This window comes from Monomorium pharaonis, chromosome 5 (genome assembly GCF_013373865.1).
Source record: "Monomorium pharaonis isolate MP-MQ-018 chromosome 5, ASM1337386v2, whole genome shotgun sequence".
NCBI classification, from domain to species: Eukaryota; Metazoa; Arthropoda; class Insecta; order Hymenoptera; family Formicidae; genus Monomorium; species Monomorium pharaonis.
The window spans coordinates 16,331,524-16,344,075 of NC_050471.1; the positions used below are offsets into that span (position 1 = coordinate 16,331,524).

The following is a 12,552-nucleotide window of genomic DNA, read 5'->3' on the forward strand; positions in this document are numbered from 1 at the left end:
TTTTCTTTATTTTTTGTGCAAAAAATTGTGTAAAAGATTTTTGAATTTCTGTAAAGCCAATTCAAAAATATTTTATAAAAATGTCATTAGTTTGCTTTAGGATCTATTTAATAACAAAATTAGTAGGCATGCAAATGATCTCTAATACATGACATTTTAAATTCATAAACACGATGTAACAAAAATCATTAGTAGAGCCTTATATTTAAAAAGTTATTAATATAATTTATGATTAGTTTTTTTTATTATTTTTGTTATTATAAAAATGTTATATTATATATTAGTTTATATATATATATGTTTTTATTGCTAAATATATTGTATTGTTCTATTCTACTATTTTATTTTAAATGTCGTAAATACTTTTATTTAAAAAATTACATGTATAAACCAAAGTAATGTTTTCTTGTTTTTATAATAGACTGTATAACTATATAAATATATATTATGTAATATATATGTATTATTAATTTATTTGAATGACAAGATGTGAGAAATAAAAACATGGAAAAAGTATATTTGGGTGCCAATGTTTATTTAAACGACAATTATTCTTTTAACAAATCAATAAAATGAGTTTATATCAATATTTCATTAATTGTAGATTTGTAAGCTTTACTTAAATTTAAAAAATGTAAATTTTGTGATAACTTTAATGATTACATGCGCATTTTTAAACTTATAATCTTTTAATAATAGCAAACCTAGATTGCGGTCCACTTAACACTTACACAGCCTTTAAAGTATTTTATTGGCCAATCAGAACAAAGAATTTTACAAATTGACCAATTAAAGAATGCTTCGAAGCGTTTGTAGCATCCCAGGTAGCAAGATATTGTTATCAAAAAGATATCAAAAGAATAACCAAAAAAGATTCGGATGACTTTTTAGTCGACTAAAAAGATGCCTTTTTACATTACAAATAGTATGACTAATGTCCGTCTGAATGACGACTTATTGGTGTCTAAATGCTAACTATAAGAAAACTATACCGATTACCAAATTGTCAGCATATGGTTAACCTTTATCGGCTGCCAATACGTCAAGAAAAAGTTATCAAATTGCTACAAGTTAAAAGATATATTTTTAAAATATCTTGTGGGTATTTAAAAGGTTAACAAAATGGTATCTAAACGACATCAATTAGTAATATCTAAAAGATACCTTTATTTGTAGGCTAATATTATAGGACAGGTAATAAGTAAGTGATAAAAGTTTATTTTCTAAAATATGGATATACATAATATATCTAAAATTGTTGATAGTTAACAATTAAATATGTATTGTAATATAAAAATGACGTTATAATATATATTATATATTGCAATATCGACTTTATATTATAATATATACACAATTGATTGTTAACTAATAACATTATTTTAGATAATTAACTATATATATATATATATATATATATATATATAACATTATATATACATATATATAACATTATTTTATAACTATATATATATTTAATTCAAGAAAATTTTAGTATGTACCCAGATAGCACAGGACGTCCTCAGGATCATCCTGAATATGTCCCGGGATGTCCTGGGATCTTGTCAGGATATAATAGTTGTATTATTGTAAATATTTTATGTATAAATTTGACTTTTAAAGTAAGTTTAGAATGTTAAATTCTGTAATAGTATTAATATAAATTGAAATTTTACTCATGTCTTGAGGACATCCTTGGGATGTCCTGAGGATATATGTATTCTAGCTGAAAACGTTATTCTTAAAATATTGTATAAAGAGTTTCATTAGCTACAAAATGTCTGAAAATAAACTAAATATAATGACTGTATAAATACCAGACATTTTAGATAGCCCAGAATGTTCTAAGAATATGATATTCTGAAAGTCCTCAGAACATCCTAAGACAGTCCTCAGGACATTCTAAAACAATCCTCAGGACATCCCAAGACAGTCCTTAGGACGTCCTAAGAGAGTCCTCAGGACATCCTACGAAAGTCCTCAGGATATCTTAAAATAGTATTCAGGAACATCTTGAACGTATAGTAATTTTTGAAAAAGACGGGTAAATTAATATAGCAAGTGAGAAATCTTTGAATATCGTACGTATTTCTAGAATGTATTGCAAAATCAAATGTGTAAAAATGTTGACTTCAAAGTCAGATTGAATGTCTACATTTATTGAAACAATATAGCATATTAACAATACTAAAAAATTATAAAAGATGACATTAAATAATTTTTTTATTTTATTTTATACAAACAGCGCAAAAACAGTTTTTTTAATAAGTTATTCCACATGCTATTTCGCGCGCATATGTAAAAATGATTTTAAAAAACTGTAAAACTTTATATTTATTTATAAAAATATAAGTTAACTATATATGTTTCATCCTTCTGACAACATCTACTGTAATGATCTATAACAAATATGTATGCATAAACAAGAAATACTCATGGATCATCACGAAGCGTTAGGAAGCGTATGGTCTTCGAAGTCAAGCATCGTCGGCGATGGTTGATACTTGGATGGGTGACCGTTTTCTCGGGTACAGAGATTAAACATGCTTTAACAGGTACAACTGTCGCTGAAACATGTATAGTCTCTTCTTCCTCTTACAAAATTATCGTAGAGATAATTTGAACTTTTATTTTTTTTCAATTCTCAAAAACTGTTAAAAATACTTAGAAATATTTAAAAAATTTTCTAAATTAATCGGAATTTTTTATTTTTTAAATTTTTCTGAGAAACGTTTCAATTCTTATAAAAAATCGATACATTTATCAAAAATCCTAAAAAAAAAAAATCTAAAAAATCTGACTAAAAAAGTGGTCATTGTTTGCTATTCCTGAGGATGTCCTGAGGAAATCCTATGGTATCCTCAGAACATCCGATGGACTGTCCTCAGGATGTCCGATGGACTGTCCTCAGGATGTCCTGAGGACTAAAAAGTGGCGCTCGTTTGCTATTCCTCAGGATGTCCTGAGGACGTCCTCAGGATATCCACGAAGTCCGTCCTGGATGTCCTGAGGACGTCCTAAGGACGTCCGTGTGCTATCTGGGTAGTGTGTGTGTGTGTGTGTGTGTGTGTGTGTGTGTGTGTGTGCGCGCGCGCGCGTGCGTGTGTGTGCGTGCGTGTGTGTGTGTGTGCGTGCGTGCGTGCGTGCGTGCGTGCGTGCGTGCGTGCGTGCGTGTGTGTGTGTGTGTGTGTGTGTGTGTGTGTGTACATACACGAAAATGTTAAATATTATTTGTTTTGTGTAAAGTGAGGTGTTTATTATCAACAGAATATTCTTTTCAACCATTAAAAATAAGATAATTATTAAAAAAGAATAAAATTAAAAATGAATAATTGATTTTCTTAAAACTAGAATCATATTTTTCTACGTGTGCGTGTACCCAGCTAACCATTTGCTACCAAATTGTCAGCAGACTGCTAAAAATTTCTTGCGGAATCAGGCTGCCAAAACCATGGCCTACTGTGTCCTCGAGTGCGCCTCAATTGCAAGCAAAAAATTGTTATCAAATCCTGATATCAAATTGGGTGCAACACCAGAACAGACCTGTCACTAGCAATATAATGACAAATTCACGCAGCAAATTGAGAACAGATGTTGCAACGTAAACTCACAGCAGATTTGCGCCAAATATGCAACAGATCTGTATTCATAAATGATGACAGATTGGCGACAGATTTGTTGAATCTTTTCATTTCTTCTTTCATCACAGTTATAATTTTATTTGAGAATCGATGTAAGCAATCTCCTGGGAAGATTTATTAATTCAGGAGTAGGAACAGATTAAATAATTTACCCAACCCTCTCCTTAGCATCTAATATTTCCTATAGGGGGGATCAATTGACTTATCTATTTTCTCCATTTATATCGCAGTTATATCATCTATTCTAGGTGCAATTAATTTCATTAAATTTCTTTGTAGTTAAATCTCATTCCAAAAAAATGAAAATACTACCAGTTCTGTATCATAAAAGTATAATGTGGCGGTCCTCCGCCACATCGGACTCTTCCGCAGGCGCAGCGAAGGAAGATAATTTTTGCTTACCTTCGCGCTGCGAGTGGTCTTTGTGTAGCGAGTTGACTGCATTTTACTCCCGAGAAAATAAGCCGCCTATTGACGGTGCCGCACTTTTTATTGCCAATTTGACATTTCGACAGATCTGCTGCATTTCTGGTATCAATCTGTCGCGTACTTTGACACACAAATGTTGTTGCATTTCTACAGGTAATTTGCTGACATTGTTTGCACTTTGGTGTTTGTCGTCAATCTGTTATCAATACTTTCAATAAATCTGCTCGCAGTTCACTATTATTTTGTCATGTATTCTGATGACAGACGTTGCTAAATATTTGCTGAATATCTGCTAATAGTGTTTGCAATGACAAGATATGTTTCTCATTTGTCGCCTTTTTGGCAACAGAATCTGTTGCCAACATTTGTCACAGCAGAAATGGTTATAGGGGTATTGTATAGTAATCAGCATGAATAATAATAGTGATATAAAATCGCGAACTAAGGAATGATTATTCATTTTCCTGTCACAAAGTCATTATTCTTTTCTCGCGTATGTACATACACACCACACACACACACACACACATTACATACTAAATTTTTTTGAATTAAATAAATATTGTTTATAAGTTTTCAAACATTTAATAAATTCATATATTCGTAAATCTACACGAAGAAAATTTTATAGTAAAATTATGTATGATTTATTATTTATGATAGTAACCACAAACTGTAAGAAGAAATTTCAGAGAATTATATCATATAAGTAATGTAAATATTATCGTAATTTGATGAAAAACATAATAAAAATTTTCATAATTTCTCCTTGTCACGCGTTTATTACTTACCATAGTAATTTTTACCATAAAGTTTTTTTCCGTGTATTATAAGTCTGTCACAAGGATTAATTTTATTAAAAATATAAATATCCTCGTTATTTAATTTTTAATTAAGAATATAAAGTTGAAACAAACATTTTATTTGGTTGTTATTTTTATTTTAATCGATAAAATTTTCTAATGTTGTTTAAAGAAGGATAAATTTATTTTTCAGCACATGATAATAGCTTCTTTTCAAATTTATGACAGTTTATGACATTTAAGACTATCATCAAAAAAATATTTTTTATTAAAAATAATCATTATTTATTAAAAAAAATAAATTTAGTAATTGCTTCTTCAAGCATTAGAACTGATATTTTTTTGTACACATGTATGTACACGTACACATTGTGCGTAGCCATTGCCGCTTGTTGTAACAACTCCCCCCGCGCGCTTAGCAATCTCAAGGTTCAAGCGTTAAGGAGGGGCGGCCGCCGCGGCCGGGCGCTCGGCGCGCTTGCATTTGCCGGTAGGCCGGGCTAATACAGAAAATTTTACAAGTCTATAACTCGTTAACCATTGCGACAATGGAAAAATGATAAGGACTTTTCTGTTCAGCTTAATGCGCTCTACCTGTTTATAAAAATTGCACAAATCTTTACCAAACACCCTGTACATATATATATTGTAACGCGCGCTCGCGGAAAAGGAATAAGACACACTTTCTTTAACTGAAAGAATCGAACAGCTTTATTGCAATTAACACAAAGCGTCTATACAAGCTCGAGGTCGCTCTCAGACTGTTTTATTCCTTGTTTATTCCCGTTGCCCCGGCTCCTCTTGACAGCTGACCGCCGCCGCCGATCGATATTCCCGATCCGACAGCTGACTCGCGATCGCAGAGTATACCGGGCAGCGCACATAACAATATATATTGTATATATACGTTATATATATATATATCCATATTTTAGATAACATACTTTTATCACATATATAATATACATTCATATGTTTCAGTTATTTAAAATAATTATATTTAATATAAAATTATTATTTTTAAATTTGTACAAAAGCAAATCTTACAAATAAAAATTCGTAATATTATTTTTAAAATCACAGTGAAACTAATGCTAATGAACGATCCAGTAATAGAATAAGATAAAAGATATCCAAATTTTTATACATACAATATATATATGTACTGAATATTATTGAATTATATTACATTCTTTTTATAATAAGTAAACACAGAATAATAACGATTGAATTATTAACTTTGTAAATAAGATACGTAATATACTTTAAACATATCCGGATATCAAATTCTGTAGTAAGCACATTAATTAATGTAAAATATAAATGCCTCTTTCTCTTAAAAATTATCTTAATACTAATTATCTTAATTATCTAAATACACGACATAATAGTATTATCTAATAGATACCTATTTGATAAGGACATAAGATTATTGTAATGTTTATCAATCAGAGTATAACTTTTTTTTTTCGATACCGAACTGCTAAAACCTGTTATGATTACTGTGTGCAACCAGCCGGAAATACACTCCATAAAATTAAACTTGGTTCCACCTTGCAAACCGAAGCTCTGAGATAATCCAGAATCAACTTGAGTGGCTCATTTGTGATTGAAACCAGGCTTCTTTTGAATATTTTCATTTTTGTCAAAATTCGATATATGTGAAGGATGACTTTGGCTGAATATTAGGAAATACTCTCCTATTTTTGCTCTAGTCCACCAAGCACGAGTATTCAGTTTGTATGCATCAGAACAATAAAGTTAACTATTAATACTTTTAGATAATTAACTATGTTATATATATTCATATTTTAGATAATAAATTTTTATCAGATATATAATATACATTCATATATTTTAATTATTCAAATATTTATATTTAATAAAATAATTATTTTTAAGTTCTTACAAAAGCAAATCTTATACAAGCGAAATCTTAACGAAATCTTAACGAATGATTTTAACGATGGTCCCATAATGTGTATTAATTATATATTATATTAAATAGAATGAAATATAGTATGTAGAATAAATTGAAACAAGTAAATACTCACTTAATTTCCAAATAGATATATAAAGAAACTTTTTATTCCAATACGTATAACCTAAAAAGTATACATGATGCGTTTAAAAATTTTTTTCAACATGTGTATTACGTGTATACGTAATACACTAAAAAGTTAGAAAAAGTGAATGATAATAAATTAAAGTATATAACTTACGTGTATCTATTACAATTAACTTGATCAGCACACTCTTCAATTCAATAAAAAATTATATATATAATAGTTTATTAATATACACACTGCACGTGCAACGCGCGCGTTATTAATTTAATACTGCGACAAAAATCAGAAACATCAGCGTGGTTAAAAGATATCTTCTGGACAACTTTTATGCAGATACCTTAGATAACATCCCAGGTAGCAAGCCCACGTCATTTTGACGTCCCAAAATGGTCATATCTGGTCATATGTCGTCAAAATGACCATTTTTTTACATGGCCTAAAATTGACGTCATGATGTGACGTCATTTCGAAATCATATTTCAGTCATGATCTGACGATTATTTTTCCAGACAGCACGCATCCAAGATCGGGACATAAAGACGTCATTAAGACGTATTTTAGACACGGTTTAAAGTGGTGTCTACAATGAGATTTAAAACGTAAGGCATAAGTATATTATATAAGCATATTAGATTCAACTTTAAGGCTGGTATTCATAGTCGAATCTTATTTCAAGATCGTCTCAAGCAATATCTTAAGATGCTAATACAGCTCTGTGATTGGCTGATGGCATCTTAAGACAGTACTTAAGATGATCTTAAATATAAGATCCGACTATGAATACTGGCCTAAGAGAACTTTTTTAAGAAAACATTTAGATATCTTGGAAATGATGTCAAAATAATAACATTTATCAGAGACGTCTACTAAGAGCGGTCTTTGAGATATCTCATTGAAAATGTTACATGCTTATGATATCAGCTAAACGATATCAGCTTATTGTCTCATAAAGGATATCACAATGCTGTTCAATTTTTGAGTCGTCCATGCGCGTCGTAGTTGACTCAGAAATCAGACAACACTATGGCTGCGTTCCGATATTCACTGCTAGTACTGAAAATCTATAGTTTACGTCACATATACTGTAGATTTTCAGTACTGACAGTAAATATCGGAACGCAGCCTATAACATCTTGAATGAGAGATATTAAAAAAAATTATCATAAAGATAATGTTTTTAAAAATAACGATTTGTCTACAATTACTGCGCACAAAAAATGCACAAAATCTAAATTCATCATGTACTGTACAAAAACAGGATAATAAATGTACTATAATTTTTCTTAGAATGTATGATCTATATAGTTAACTATCTAATTAATCATTTGGACGCTTCGAAGTATTAGTGCTAAATAGATCGCAATTTCCATGAAATTATTAAAGTTATGGAAAAAGATAAATTTAACAATAAAATTAATAAGTAAATAAATTAATGCTATTTATTTTTAATGTTTTGCAAAATTTAATTGCTTTTATAAAAAATAATATAGTTGCGTCAGTTTATGACATATAGGTATATGTAGACAATAACAAGTACTCATATCGATGAGTCAAATTGGCGTAGCAGGTAGAGTACAAGGTTCGTCATCCTAAAGTCTCGGGTTCAAACCTACCAGCGGCAAGTAAGAATAAAATAAAATAATATAATTTAAATTTAATTAATTAATAAAAATTTGTCCTAAATTTAGTATGTGCTGTTGATAAAAATAATTTTAAAAAAATGAAATTTTTATTTTATTTTATTTTTCTCTACTTGCATTTCATGACTTACTCATGACATTTCATCACTCCCTCGCGGGCCGGCTGCAGACACGGCCACACGTGAAGAGTATGTAAGACGACTCGAATTTCTCGTGAGACGCGTAGGCGCGGCTACGTGGCCTAAGTCCGCACAGGCACGTGTTTGCTTAAAACGAATTCGGTCGTATTACTTGAATCACTATCACTCGAAGCGCTATTGCTCGAAAAAAAACCGTTTTTTTCTTCTTTTTTTCCTTGGTTTTCTGTCCCTAGTGGGACACTACCACGGTTTCAAACACCAGATGGGCTCCAGTCTAGGGGATTGACTGTGCCCTAAGTAGTACTTCAACTGCCTCCATTAGTTTATAGCTTGATTTAGAGACAGCTTCTGGGTCTCCCTCCCCACCTAATAGGCAAATCCCTCGGCAAACACTCAACAAAGTTAATATTATAATCATTTACTTATAATTTTAATTCACTATCAATTACAAATTTAATTATGGCCTTGGCAAATCTTTCACTCATCATAGACAACAAGACTTCTATTGTGACAGGTGTATAACAATTATATTTAAACAATTTATTATAAAGTTCCCTTCTAGTTTTCTCGTAATTGGGGCAAATCCAGAAAATGTGATTCAAATCTTGGACAGGATAGTTACAACTGCATTCAGGCGACTCTATTAAACCAAACTTAAATTTAATGGCATTTGTATACGGGTAACCTGTTGCTATTCTTGATAATAGACACTGTTCCCTTCTATTCATTTTATATTTTGAAATTCTTTTAATATTAATATCTGTGAAATTATTCATATAGTAATTTCCTGTGCTTATGTTGATTTTAGCAATATAAATCTAACTCTATCTGAACATATGCCTTTTTTGATATAGCTAAGACCTCAGTATATCCAATCTTATTATCAACCATCTCACCAATTAACGCCGCATCTTTTGCTGCCTCATCCGCTCTCTCATTGCCACTAATGTTCTTGTGTGCCAGACACCAGGTAAAACGGATGTTGATACCTGCATTTTTCGCCTCATATAACATTTGCCTGACGTCTTCGAGCCAAGGGTTAAGTTTGATGGTGTTTTTGTACACATCTGATAGAAAGCCGATAACATCTAAATTGCTCTTTGAATCCGTACATATATTTACGTTTTTCCGGTTGTTCCTCTGCAAGAGTTCTATTGCCTTAACGCTATGGATTCCGCTGTAAAGGAACTCGTAAAGTTGTTGAGTTTATACTTCTAACATAAGTTTAGGTCTGGGCCGAACACTGCACAATCCACTAAAGAGTTCATTCCATCAAGGTCCGTACGAGAACCGTCCGTATAAATTGTGACTTCATCTGAAGAGGTTTTAAAAAAGTTTATAAGATTCTCAAAAGCATTATTAGGATCTTTGCACAACAAAGCCATATTACCCGATCTTTGGTCAATATTAATTTCATCTAACGAAGTACCGAAGGGATAGGGCGTAAGCAGGGTGAGCTTTCCATTTAAATAAGTATTTTAAATAGTAAATCCGCAAGAAGGGAAGTGATAAAATAAATTCACAAGGTTAATAGATAAAATATTCAATATAGTAAATTCAAGGTAATGTTTAATGTTACTAAAGCAGTTCACAAACTTATTTAGTATTGATAATGCAATGCGATAAATCTGCAAGAAATTTTCATAATATTCAATATAATTAAAACAGTTAGACTCTCAGACTATTTAATATAAGATTTTACAATGATATTTAATATTAATGAAACGAGTATATAATAATTTCATAAAGATATTTAACATAATAATTCGCAATAATATGCAAGGGAAGATAATTCACAATAATATTCAATATAACAATAATTCAATGTAATGTTCAATAAAATATTTTGTGATAATACACAAAATAATTTGCAATAATGTTCAGTATCAATAAAAAGATGTAGCAGGTTCACAATAATAGGCAAGATAAAAGGTTCAGAAGAATATACAATAGAATAATTCAATGTAACGTACTCAGAATAATATTCAGTGTAATAATTCACTGTGACATTCCATAAAATAATTCACTAAAATATTCAATATAATAAATTCAAGATAATTTTTAATATTGTTAAAAAATTAAATCCTCAAAATATTTAATATAACAATTCACAGTGATGTTCAATAAAATAAGTGTGCAATAATAAATTCACACAAATATTCAATATAACAAAGCTATGTAGACGTTTATTCTGGCTTCTCTTTCGGGGTTACCAGGGTATTTTTAAGGGCCCATCAAACCTCTTACAACTTTTTGTCCGTACATACATATTTATCATATACAACCTATACAATATAAAAATAAATAATACATAATACATAACATATAAAATGCAATACACAGGACTATCACATTTGTAGCGAAGCGGAAGTCCCCCTGTCCCCCAACTTTTTCCCACTCATCCATATAAAAAATATCATTACACTACATATCAATTCCTCTTTTACCGACCAGGCCATTGGGCAGCCTTACAGACAATTACCCCCCTCCCTTCCACGACCCTTCTATACCCTCTTTTCCCCCCTCTCTTTATTCTCCCGATTCTTTCTTTTCTTCCTTCTCCTCCATATCTTCTCTGTTCCCTCTCGCTATTTCCTCCGTACCTTCTCCACCGCTTTTATGTTGTTTTCTCTCCGCTCCATCCTTTGATTTTCTTTCCCAAGTTCCAAATCCTCCGACTTCCTCCCTCTTTCTCTGTTTCCTATTCACCCCTCTGTCTTCCCTCTCTTCAATTTCTGCTCTTTTCTGCTTCCTTTATTCACCTTCTGCCTACAAACAAATATTGACTTATAGTTTCCAATACTGCCAATTCCCTCGTCTTCCTCTTCCCCCTTATCCTTCCTATTACTTTCCTCCCTTTCAATTCTTCCCATCTTCCTCCATTTCTCCCCTTCTACCCATATTTCCCTAATCTCCACCTTTCTCCCCTTAGCTCTATAAAAATTATTACATACATATCAATTCCCCTCCTACCGACTTGGCCATTGTGCAGCCTTACAATCGGTTACTCCTCCTCCTCTTTACGACCCCTCTAAACCCCTTTTCCCCCAATCCTTTTCCGATTCCTCCTCTTCTTCTTTCTCCTCCATATCTTCTCCGTTTCCTCTTACTGCCTTTTCCATACACTTTCTCTATCGCTTCCAAGCCGTTTCCTTTCCGTTCTCTCCTGATTCCTCTTAATTGTCCTCTCCTGAGCTTCAGATCCTCCACGTACTCGCGCTCTTCTCTCACCTCTTCCTCAATTTCCACTAGCTCCTCCTCTCCCTCAACTCTCTCTCTTTTTCCTCTTCCCTTCTCACTCCATTTTCCTCTAACATTTCCAACCTCACCTCCAAACACCTCAGCCTTTCTCTAACCTCCTTCAGCTCTCTCGCCATCTCCGCTCTCAAGCCCCTCATCTCTCTTCTTATTTCCTCCATCTTCTCTCTTTCCTCGCACTTTCTTCTCTCTTCTCTTCACTATTTCTTCTCACCCTGCACCGGATCCTCCTTCTTCCTCTTAAATTTCACTCAACAACTTTCTTTGCTACTACTATTATCTTACTACCACAGCCTCTTCTCTATTCTCACATATCACCGACGGACCACGTGTTGCGGGACTCAGCGTTCAAATTCGCCACCGTCTTACCCAATCACTCCTGCCAACCTTGTATACCTTTTCTTATACTTCTGTCAGGCTTTCCACCAGATTTCCGCTGTTCACACTTTCTTCTTCTAGATGGCGCTGCTCTTCCTCTCCGCCGCTCCATCACCGCGCCATCTCACCGAACCCTTCAACCACATTCCCTCCGTCTTCACTTTTTTCCTGTCGCCCTCTTCCTGTCCTCTTCT

At 32.3% G+C, this 12,552-nt stretch overlaps 1 long non-coding RNA gene across 1 annotated transcript; it reads right to left on the reverse strand.

Moving 5' to 3' along the window:
- Window positions 1-6,333: 6,333 nt before the first annotated feature.
- Window positions 6,334-7,358, reverse strand: LOC114254954. Its single transcript, XR_003626244.2, has 2 exons — window positions 7,096-7,358; window positions 6,334-6,978 (listed from the first exon to the last, which is right to left on the reverse strand). It is a non-coding gene; the product is annotated as an uncharacterized LOC114254954 (long non-coding RNA).
- Between the last annotated feature and the right edge of the window lie 5,194 nt (window positions 7,359-12,552).